Source organism: Oryzias latipes, chromosome 7 (genome assembly GCF_053564925.1).
Source record: "Oryzias latipes strain Hd-rR chromosome 7, Olatipes_Hd-rR_3.1".
NCBI lineage: Eukaryota > Metazoa > Chordata > Actinopteri > Beloniformes > Adrianichthyidae > Oryzias > Oryzias latipes.
Window position 1 is genome coordinate 11,160,001 of NC_136243.1, and position 10,364 is coordinate 11,170,364.

Below are 10,364 nucleotides of genomic sequence, written 5' to 3' on the forward strand. Positions count from 1 at the left end.
ATCATAATACCAGCTCGAGCAAATTAATTATTCGCTCTTTTTTCCGTCAAAGCCTAACGGGTCAATAGTTGTGTCAACGCGAACACATTAGCTAAAACTCACAGAAAGCTGAATGGAGCCGAATGGAACCGAGTTCACACGACGACCAAGCTGTTTTCGACAACTGTGTGGCTTGATTGATTGATTTTTTTTTTTACCCCCAAATATTTATTGTGTATTTCGTTTGTCGCCAGTTATAAAAGTTAACCCACGTAACAACAATAGGCTAGCGTCCCCAAGGTAACCCGAGCCGTGAACTGGCATGTTATGTCGTTTAACGCTAGCAAGGTGGTACGACTTTTTTTCCGCTCCCGAAACTACAAGAAGAACTCACCAAACAATACAAAGTGAAACAGTTTCCGGATTAACGATGACAACTGAGAGTGCGGGAGCGCGTGCGGCGCCACAGCTTACGCCGTCTGCGTGAGTCGCTTCTTCTTCATATCTGTCTCACGCGCCGCCGTCGCCTCACCTACAACTCGATTGTTTGATTCGAATCATGTTTGGTGGAGACTCGTCCTCACTGTGCAGCTGTTGACTCCTCATTCGCTCTCCTGGGGAGGATGGAGCCCGTCCACGATGCCCCCTCCTCCTCCTCCTCCTCCTCCTCCAAAAAAACAAAAAAAAAAACTATAAAGACGGTCACGTGGTCTCTAATGACAGAAGAGATTATTTAGTCAAAAATAAACAACTAAACACACACAAACTAAACCCCTATAAATAACTTTCCGATTATTGAATCGCACAAACATTTATGCTTTAAAACTGTCCCTTTTTTGTTGCTGTTGTCCTCCAAAAACATTAATTTACAGCTTCTTCTGTGTACAGTGAAGGCACCTATATAACTTATATCGTGTTTAGTTCACTGACCTTGCAGCCAGCCGGTTAAAGGCTTCCTCAATAAAGGTGCCACCGGGCGAGTTAAACAGGCCCATAACCGAACCTTAGAGGGTGTGTGAAATGGACCGAACTCACCTAAAAACTGTAGTTGTTCCACGTTTCTCAGGTCATGCATCATCTGCCATGTGGGGATGGGGGAGGGGAGCCTCAAACTTTTTTCACAGCTACATGACTTTTTTTTTTCCTTCTCTTGCTTCGGGCTTGAAGCAGGTTCTCTCCACTCCAGAAAACTGCCAGGCTGTCATAATGATAACTATTTCATTCAATGACAACAAACGTTTGGAAAAACACCTCAACGCAGCTGTTCACTTTCTGTGTCAAAAGTTATGCAACACACACTTGTTTGCATAACTGTGAAGTATGAAAAGTTGTGGCTTTAAAGAAAAGGGCTAGCTCTTTAGGCCAGTTGTTAAAGTAAGAGTCTCATATGGAATTGTAAAAAATCTAAACTTTATTAAAATAAGACTAATAAAATAGATTAAACTAAATTACTTTTATGAGCACTCATTCCCAAGTAAGTCAATTTAGGATGAAGAATAGTGACTTTTACAGGTTTGGTATTCTTTGTGCTTTTTTTCACATTTAAATTGCGTTTTTGCTTATTTTGAACTTGTTAAATTAACAGAAATGCGTATTTCCAGATTTCAAAAATCTCATTTGAGGATTTTACACGCATTTGGTGTTCGAACAGTGGAAATTTTGCATATTTAACTTGATTAACTCTAAAATTGTTTCCTTATTTCCAAGAATAAACATAAAGATCTAACTGTCCCTTAGACGATAACATGTCTATTTAAGTATGCTACAAGTATACTTAGTCTATACTAGAAGTGAAAGTGAAGTATTGTATTTGTTTTTATACACCATATTGTAAACTTAAAATCTTTCACTTTAGTCTGAAGAAGTATTCAGTTACCGGTAGTATACTTCCTACACAACATGTACATGGTCTATAATATACTTGGTATACTTCTACTCAAGTATTCATAAAATAATCTTCAAGTGTACTACTTTTCTCTAAAGGTACGTCTGGGGATAAAATCTACTTTTATGAGTAGTTATACTCAATACCTTGTGTTTTAGTCAATTTCATATGAAGAATAGTTGAGTTTTACTCAACGCCTGATATTATTTTTGTATGTTTTTCAAGCACTTTTTAACATTTATATAACTTTTTGTTTTTCTTAAATGTATTAAATTAGTGGAAATGCATATTTCTTCATTTCAAAAATCTCATTTTAGGATTTCACACCCATATAATGTGCAAACAGTGGATATTAAGCATTTCTAACTTAATTAACACTAAGATTGTATGCAGTGTTTTCCATTTTTTCAAGAACAAAAGCTCTAATTGTCCCTTAGCAACACGTTGTCTACAGTATTTAGGTGTACTACAAGTATCCTATGTTTATACTAAAAGTGGGGAAGTATAGTTGAAATGTACTTTTTCTATACTAAATTTTATGTTGTGATTTAGCCTGAAGAAGTATTCAATTAGTACACTTGCTACACTGACTACCACTAGCCTACACTTCTACTATACCTAAAATAAGTGTACTACTTTTTCATAAGGGTACTTTTGGGGGTTAATATTTTTACTTTTATGAGTAGTTATACTCAATACTTTGTGTTTAAGTCAATGTATGGAAGAATGATAGTGATTTTATTCAATGCCCTGTATTCTTTGTGCATTTGTTAGCACTTTTTAACATTTAAATAACCTTTTTTTGCTTGTTTTTACCTTGTTAAATTAGCTGAAGTGCTAATTTCTTGTTTTCACATGCTGCACAAGCAGTGGAAATATAGCATATTTAACCTAACTCTATGATTGTATGCAGTGTTTTTCTTTTTTTTCCAAGTAAACACATGAAGATAACTGTCCCCTAGCAATGGCAGTAGTCTATTTAAGTACACGTTATTTGTGCTAAAAGAGAAGTACTTGGAGTTTATTTGTTATATACTTTCTATGCATTGTTAACTTAAAATGTACCAGTTTAGCCTGAGAAGTATTCAGTTAGTATATTACCTACACTACATGTACAAGGTGTACTTCTACTCAAGTATACCTAAAAAAAATAAAGTAAATTAAAACTCAAGTAGGTGTTCTACTTTTTGCAAATGGGTTGTTGTGAAAACTCCAAGAAAAGTGTAAAACATTTATTTGAAATACTTGGAAATGATTGAATTTGCATTCAAATGTGAAATGACACATAATGCAAACAGTAACTCATCTGAATTGTATAAATCATCTGTACTCGACGAGTCTATTTAACTTCACTACCCTTATTTTGAAGAAGACTGCTCCTTTTTTGGGATTTCTCTGATCAAAAGGGGACAGTAAAGCCACTGTTTGGCTGTAAAACAGCTCACAAGAGGAATCCATTGATTATTTAGAGATAAAGAACATCATCCACAACAGTCCCCCCCCCCCTCCCACCCCTCCACATACATCAGTTGAAGAACAACCCCTCCTCCACCACTTCTCAGAGCCGCATTCATGCTGGCCCAAAGCCCCACAATAAACAATCAATAGAGATATTCAGCACTTTTTTTGGAGGCACACACTCCTCCTCTCTGATGGGATGAAAATGTAAAAAAAAAGATTTGTAGTTGGATTCAGTGAAACAGAGAACAAAGACTCCATTGGCCCAGACTATCTCCTGCATTGGTCAGGGGCTGTGGCCTTAACTTCCTCGCTGTTTTGCCTACATGTGAAATGTTATTTTCCTTACAAACAAGTCGAACTGCCTTCACTTCGCCACGGAAACTGGGTCGCGCGCTCGCAGACCTTGAATGTGGGAGATTTGGATTAATCAATCCGGGAATTCCAGGACGTGTGTGAACTTATTTCACGCCACACGCCATTCCTCTGATTCAAGTTTGTAAGTGAAGACAGAGTCCACAAGGGATTGGCAAAAACGAAAGAAAAGTTAAAAAAAAATAAAACTGGGACGCTGGTATTTCTGCTTCACCCCCAAGATCCTGTTACACAAACAAGTCCAGTATGTTAATCAAAAGGCAGCACATGTGACACATGCAGGGCTCCCATTGTTCTGCAGCCACAAAGGCTTTAAGAAAAGCTATCAATCTGGAGAAGAGGAGTGATCGAGCAGGAGGAAGAAACTGCCCGGACATCTTTTTGACAGTCTCAGTCAGGAACTGTGGGCTGATGGGTTTTCACCTAAAACCTACAACCTCTTTTATTCAAATTCAGATTTATTTATACAGCATTTTTCCTGTTGAAAAACACCTCAAAGTGCTTTGCATAAAAGAAATAGAAACACACAAAAATGAAACAAAAAATAAACTGAATTTTTTGGACTATATGTCAAACTTTGACCAATCAGGGACGTAGATTTGGTAGTGACGCATGGATGGATGGCTCCCCCTTTAATTCACAGAAGTGCCAACCGCGTTTAAATTGATCATGGAGGATACAATTATTATTTTATCCTCCATCCTGCCCGGCTGGAATTCTTTGACATCATGTCTTTCACATATCAGAATAGAGCTGGAGCGAGATCCATGAAATTTTCAGCGTTTTGACATTTTGGATCAAGCTTCTTCTAGCTGTAGGTGGTGAACATTCACTAGTATCGGGTAGTGACAGTGTGAACGCCATGGGCTAAATGCACATTTAAGAATGAGCTTTTAGTGCGTGTTTGAATGTCACATGTCCAGTGTGAGCGTAGCTTATGATGCAGCAGCCAAAAATGAATATAAAGAAGTGTAAAATCTACTCAAAATCTAAGCTAAAAAGATGTTTAAAAAAAACAAAAATAACATCCACAGTACACTGCAGACAACCTTGTACTTGCAAAGATTACTCTTTTTTTTAAAGACATTTTTAACAGGTTTTATAAGCTCCTTCAACTTATCTTTCCTCAACTCCTTTTTTAGCTTTATTCTAAATCTGCACATCGAAGACTCTTTGATCTCATGAAGACCTAAAATCTAGAAACAAGCAAACTGTTGTTCAAAGGAGTCAAAACTATTTTGCTCCAAACTTTTCACAGTAGAAAAACTTAATTCAAGGTTCAAAACACAGAAATTTCACTCTAATTTTTGAATTTAATTTTAAGCATGATATTTTAAACATACTGAAGGGTTAAACTGGCATTCATTATTATTATTATTATTATTTTGGAACAAATTTCTTTTTGACTTACGGTCTAATATAAGTGCTAGTTTTAAATGTTTTGAGGATTCACTAAGATGGGCCAACTTGTACTAAGACTTTTTTTCTCATTTTGTTCATATTTTTTTCTAACATCAGTCATTTTCATTTGTTACTCTAGTTTTTTTGTCACCGTTGCCAAAATAAACTACAATTAGCTGCATGCAAATGGGAAAATACAAACTATTTGCTTAGAAATGGCACAGAAAAATACTTAATATTGGGCTGCATAACATTCATTTTGAAGTAATTCTATCTAACAGTTTTTTTTAGTTTGTTCTTCCCTTTTTGAATGCTCTTGTGTAACTCCTTGTTTCTAGATTTTGATATCCTGTTATTAGATGTCTTGTTAAGTTAATATGATTTGCTGCATGGACTGAACAGTAATGTTTGTCTTCACGTTAGTGTTCTTTTCCTACCCCTCTAGCCCCATTGTCAAAGAACCTTTTAAAAAAACATCTAAGTAATATTTAACCTCCCATTTTCTTCATATTCCTGCCTAATGTCTTTTACACAAGTCTATTGGACTTTAGGCAGAAACTTTGAAAAAAAGGAATGAAGTGAGTGCTTGAATGAGTGATTATACATTCAGCAGACAGACACCCTGATGGGAGTCGGATCAGCGAATGGGAAAAAGTCTGTGGTGGCTTTTTTTTTTGTCTTGGTGTGTCAGGAGCAGCTGACTGCATTGTTCTCCTGCAGATTCACAGCCGGGCTTCTTTCATAATCCTTGTGGTGCATCTGAAGGACACTGATAGTATATAATCTGCTCTCTCAACCCTGTCCCAGTCGTGTTTATTCAGTGCTGCCAGAGGTGGTGGTGTTACATCAGAGCCGTGTAATCAGGCAGACAAAGCATTCCTCAAGGCGGATTTCTGAAACTTCATGCTTTGAATTTTTCCCCATTAGAAATCAGCAAAAGTCTCCTACTTGTTTAACTGTAAACATGCTGCTGTTAAGGATTTTTCTAAACAGTATATTTAAGACATAGTATATAATTTTATACATTATTGTACACATTTCCTTATATAAAGCAATATATTACATAGTATATTTATATACATATTCAACATATGACCAACATATCAATATAGATAAATTATAGTGAGGTACTTTAGATTTACATAAACATCTACATATATTTAAGATGCATCTTTAGTAACAGATAACTTTTGCAAATTTCTGCCTGTACTGTTTGTAAATAGTTTTTAAATTATTATACCACTTTGTTTGTTTACATTTACTTTGATTTTATATTATTTTCTTTTCTTTTTATGATTACATTGCTGCTACGGTAACGCAGAAATCTCCCACCCATGGGATCAATAAAATATTTCTGATTCTGATTTAAATATATGATCATTTTTAATGTTGGACACATTTTGGTATCTATACCAATGTATCACATACACTTACCAGCCACTTTATCAGGTACACCTTGTTGGTACTGAGTTGGACCCCTTCTGCCTTCAGAACTACCTTAATCCTTGGTGGCATGGAGTCAACAAAGTACTGGAAACATTCCTCAGAGAGTTTGGTTCATGTTGACATGACAGCATCACACAGTTGCTGCAGATGTGTCAGCTGAACCTCCATGATGCCAATCTCCCGTTCCACCACATCCCAAAGGTTCTCCATTGGATGGAGATCTGGTGACTGGAGGTCATTAGAGTCCAGTGAACTCATTGTCATGTTCAAGAAACCAGTCTGAGATGATTCAAGCTTTATGACATCATCCTGGTGGAAGTAGCCATCAGACGATGGTACACTGTGTTCATAAAGGGACACACACATTACTCAGGTAGGCTATGGCGTTGGAACCATGCTCAATGGATCTCTATAGTTGGATTAAGATGCGAATCGATACATACAAGATTTAACTTGTGGCGATATGTTACAGTTCAATTCTTTTTCCTAAATTGATTGGGCTATAGTGCTTTGTGAAATCACAGAGCCTGGTGAGAAAACTTCTCCCTCCTGTCTTTATTTGTCTTGAATAAATGGCGATTCCACCCTGAAGTTAGTTGCACAAAGCTATTATGCTGACTGTAAAAGAATGGCACAGCTGATGTAAATGGTTGGAAAAACGGGGTCATGTGACCTGCTGGTTAGTGCTAGGGGAATTTGTATAACCCTTGTGCTATCTTAGATGACCCCACCCTTACATTGACGTGTTCTTCCTACCATGAAAAAGGTGGATAAAGGTGGAAAGATTTCATGTAATCCATGGACACCAGTGAAGATCACAAATCATTGAAGAAAAAAGGTTCAGAGCACTGTCTAGTGGGTCTAGATGACCCAACTCCCAATGTTAAAGTGTCTAGGATAGCACAAGGGATAAAGTGACATCAAAATCTTTTTCTTTGTTTTCAAAACACATTTTTAGTTTTTAGATGCGTTGTCTCTCATCTCGCTCTCTCCCTATGTTTAATTTTGGGTTCCAAAGTTTCAGTTTAGTATGACATCCCTATTTCTAAAATTAATTAGTATTTTGACCTGAACAATATACATTTGTGTCATCTGCATAATTAACAAGCAAACATTTTTCTTATACATTCGCAATATCATTAAGTAAAGTATGAACAATTTCAGGTTTTAAAAATGGCCTTGAAGAATTCCACAATTTATTGTCTTTTTTTTTTAATTTTACCATCAATTTCAACATTGTGAAGTCTATTTTTTAGTAGCTTTGCAACCAATTCTTAACCACCTCCTTACACTGTCATCCTTATAAAATAAGTAATTCTTAGAGAAGCATTTTAGTGATCATTTTGTCTTTCTGTTCTCCCAGCGCATGTGTGGGTTTTCTCCAGGCACTCCGGCTACCTCTCACAGTCCAAAAACATGCTTCATAGGTTAATTGGTTACTCTAAAGTGTGAGTGTGTGTTAATGTTTGTGTGCCCTGCGACAAATTGGCAACCTGTCCAAGGTGTATCCTGCCTTCCCCCAAGAGTAGCTGGGATAGGCTCCAGCAACCCAGAAGCCCTGAAAGGGAAATAGCAGGTTAAGAAAATGGATGGATAGATGGATTTTGTCTTTCTAATAATGCTTCGTTGGAAGGTATAGAGATTGGACGCACTAAAATAATTTAGACATGCTCACTACAGATGCAAACGCTGTTTCAAAGTTGATTAAAAAAATTAGGATTTATTCTAATGAGAGTTTACATAAAATAAAAATGCAACAATAGAGTACCCATAAAAAATTTCCTGGGTGGAAGGCCCGCTTTGGTCTACATGGGAGGACCAAAAAAGTCCAGGCAAGGGGCGCCCCCTGGTGGAACCTCTTGAAAGCTTCCTGCTCACAGAATATCTACAAGCCTCGCTACCCGATCCGTAACGGTTACCCGATCTGTAACGGCTATCCTATTTGTAACGGTTACCCGATCTGTAACTGCTACCTGATCTTTAACAGATACCCGATCTGTAACGGCTACCCAATCTGTACGGCTACCCGATCTGTAAGGGCTACCCGATCTGTAACAGCCACCCGATCTGTAACGGCTACCCAATCTATAACGGTTACCTGATCTGTAACTTCTACCTGATCTGTAACGGCTACCCGATCTGTAAGGGTTACCCAATCTGTAATGGTTACCCGATCTGTAATGGCTACCCGATCTGTAACGGCTACCCGATCTGTAAGGGTTACCCGATCTGTAACTTTTACCCAATCTGTAACTTTACCCCAATCTGTAACAGCTACCGATCTGTAATTTTTACCCGATCAGTAATGGTTACTTGATCTGTAACGGCTAACCGGTCTGTAAGGGTTATACGATCTGTAACGTCTACCCGATCTGTAACGATTACCTGATCTGTAACCGCTACCCTACCTGTAACGGCTACCCAATCTATAACGGTTACCTGATCTGTAACCTCTACCTGATCTGTAACGGCTACCCGATCTTTAAGGGTTACCCAATCTGAAACTTTCCCCCGATCTGTAACGGCTACCGATTTGTAACTTTTACCCGATCAGTAATGGTTACTTGATCTGTAACGGCTAACCGGTCTGTAAGGGTTATACGATCTGTAACGTCCACCCGATCTGTAACGGTTACCTGATCTGTAACGCCTATCCGATCTGTAACGGCTACCCGACAAGTCCATATCCATCCAATTATTATCAGTGATCATGCACCAGTCTCTGTAAACATTTCTAGGGAAAAATCCACACCCTCTGGTACAACCTGGAGGTTTAATACGTCTCTGTTAAAGGACCAGGAATTTCTTGAATTCTTTAAAAAAGAGTGGGCAACCTTCTTAGACTTCAACCGTGCGTTCTTTGGGAAACAGCAAAGGCAGTCATGAGAGGGAAAATCATTTCTTATCCAACGCACAAAAAACGCAAAGAGAAAGCAGATTTATTAGAATTAGAAAATAAAATCAAAACCCTGGAGACTGCTTATGCTGCTTCTTAAAATTAATAGAGAAAAATCATCAATCACCTCTATTACGGACCAAACAGGAAATGTCACTCATGACCCGGTCAAGATTAATAACGCATTTGAAAACTTTTATAAAAATTTGTACACACCGCAGATTAATCCGTCAGAGCAAAGTATTGACTCATTTCTTAATAATGTAAACCTACCCAGGCTAAATGAGGATCAAATCACAAACTTAGATTCTCCGCTCTCGCTGTCTGAACTTCATGAAGCTCCGTTACTTATGCCCAATGGTAAAGCACCAGGGCCTGACGGCTTTCCTGCTGAGTTTTATAAAGAATTCTGGGAACAACTGGCACCAACATTTTATAAAACGGTCACATCTATTAATGAGAGCCAATCAATGCCACCTAACATGAACTCAGCCAACATAATTCTTCTTCTAAAACCAGCCATTAAAATGGTTCAAAACATTAGACTCATCCATATCAAGCTTTCTATGGAACAACAAACCTGCAAGAATTAGTCTAAAAACTTTAAAATCTGCAAAAAGCTGTGGAGGATTAGAATTACCTAACTTCCACAAATACTTTCTTGCAAATAGATTGCAATACATGTTAAAATGGTTAAAAAATAATCCAGAAACCAACTCATGGTTAGACTTGGAACAGGCGTTATGTGGAAAGATCAACCTGTCACAGCTACCATTTATTAGCCAAACAGTTAAAAAACAGGATTGTTTCAAAAGCATTAATATAAATGCCACTTTAACAGCCTGGTGGGAATTTCTCAAAATATCAAAATCATCAATTCAACCGTGCAAAATGACACCCATCTGGAACAACCCGGACATCCTT

At 37.6% G+C, this 10,364-nt stretch overlaps 1 protein-coding gene across 7 annotated transcripts in view; it reads right to left on the bottom strand.

Annotated features, from left to right (window-relative positions):
* znf217 (zinc finger protein 217) overlaps positions 1–1,076 on the bottom strand; it is a 7,999-nt gene extending 6,923 nt beyond the window's left edge. The window contains exons 1-2 of one of the 7 annotated variants that reach the window (XM_078950213.1): positions 1,015–1,076; positions 374–643 (exon numbers count right to left, since the gene is read on the bottom strand). The gene's annotated coding sequence lies outside the window, so the exon portion shown is untranslated. The other 6 variants (XM_078950212.1, XM_023956896.2, XM_023956900.2 and 3 more) reach the window with 6 other exon arrangements.
* Between the last annotated feature and the right edge of the window lie 9,288 nt (positions 1,077–10,364).